This window comes from Procambarus clarkii, chromosome 70, assembly GCF_040958095.1.
Source record: "Procambarus clarkii isolate CNS0578487 chromosome 70, FALCON_Pclarkii_2.0, whole genome shotgun sequence".
NCBI classification, from domain to species: domain Eukaryota; kingdom Metazoa; phylum Arthropoda; class Malacostraca; order Decapoda; family Cambaridae; genus Procambarus; species Procambarus clarkii.
Genome location: NC_091219.1, coordinates 24018702 through 24020810, shown reverse-complemented (window position 1 = coordinate 24020810; position 2109 = coordinate 24018702).

Genomic DNA, 2109 nt, shown 5'->3' with positions numbered 1-2109 from the left:
GTTGAGTTTCTCTGTCCCCACTGTAGTAAAATAAGTGTTAAGAGCACTCATAAGAGGTTTTTTAACACATAGTTAATCATGCGGGAGTTAACTGATTGACTGCAGAGCAATAAGAGTTTATGGGAATGGTGAAGACGTTCATAGAATCCGTGGGTTTTTAAAGTACATAAATTGTGGGACGAGAAGTAGTTGGAATCAACAGGATGGAGAAGTAGATGTGACCTGTTGGATGGAAAAAAGTAGATAATAAATGTGAGTTATTAAGGGTTATAAGCTGTGTTCTGTGATATACAGCAGTTCTTAAATTTACTCTAATGTATCTATTAATCCTGTTAAATTTCTTATACAATGTATTTTTTTATATCTTCTTACAATGCATCTTTATACTTTCTTACAGTGTATTTTTAATACTTTCTTACAATGTACCTGTAAACATTTTTTTAATTTTGCTAGAAATTATCTTCTTAAAATTATTTGTTAGGTTAAGGACCTGCCCGAAATGCTATGTGGGCTTTGCAAGATTGTATAACTTCAATGATCTGTACTCCCATAAACCCAATGTACCTTCTTGTATATAAATAAATAAATAAAGAAATGTGAGATGATGAAGCAGTTAGATTTTGTGGAATGGGAAAAATGATAGTCTGTGAAAAGAGGAAGTAGATGTAATGTGTGGGACGGGGAAGTAGGTATAATGTGAAAAAAGTATAAAACTTAGTCTTCTTTACAAGCATTTTATGCACACTGTTCAACATGCTAGCCATTCAAAAGGCTTTGGAACATGCTCTTGCTGAACACCGACAACATATTATCATACATACAGATTCAAGAACTACAAATGAAACTTTGCAACAAGAACACATACATGACAATATCCTGCTGATCACAAATGTCATATCATTAATGCAAACACTCAAACGTCAAGGCCGTCGGGTACTTATCAACTGGGTGCCAAGTCATGTGGGAATAATAGGAAATGATATTGTAGACGAAGCTACAAAACTTGCAACTAAGCAAAGAAATGCAGACATTTATATACCACAGTGTATATCATATATTATATATCACATATTAAGAAAGTAAATAGAAATAGAACAATGCAGCTGATGTACAGTGACCACAACACAGCAGTTGCAGCATCTGGATCTGCGGGTTGGTACAAAAACTCAACCAACTACGAACCACTTATTTTGATGAAAGGGAGCAGTAGAGCAACAGAAGTACACTTACATCGCATCAGACTTGGGTACCCATGTGCATGGAAAATAGGCTTACAGGTTCCTGAAGATGAGAGGAAATGTCAGCTCTGTGGAGAAATGCCCGACAGACCACTGGAACATTATCTAACACAGTGCACAATTACAAACCCAATAAGATTTCAATTTAGATTCAACAGAGCAGAAGTTGTTAAACACATTGGGCAAAATCTTTCTGAAGCGACCATACGAGTCATAAATACTCATACTCCGCCCAAGTAAAACAGAAATAAGCAACACTTAGTGGGCCAGCCAGAGGCTTAGACCCCGCGCAGGATTTTCCCTGCAAAAAAAAAATCACATCAATAAAATGAAGATGTATATATATGCACAATAGCCAATAAAAAATACAACAAAGTGCCTCTAATATTAAATATATCCATGAATGGATATTGGGAATTAAATATTAGCCATCACAACATTATGCCAAAATCTCTAAACTGACAAAGAAATGATGCACGAAGTTTATAATAAACCAGTGGAAAATAATTAGATAATAATACAACTATATATATATATATATATATATATATATATATATATATATATATATATATATATATATATATATATATATATATATATATATATATAATTAATATGCCTGAGGGGGCCACTATCTAGTGGGCCTCGACGAGGACAGGAAGTCGGAGGCTTGTCAAAGGGCCCACATTTGTCCTGGTGAGTTAATCGAGCTAAATTGTAAAGTATAGCAATGTTTGCCAGTTACGGTTTCGGCGGGCATGTGGTTCCATGGGTTTATAACCCTGTGGGTTAAATATCACATCCTGTTTTCTGCCCTACATTGGTACCTGTTGAGCTTGAAACCGTTGTTCGTGTTACATTTGACCTG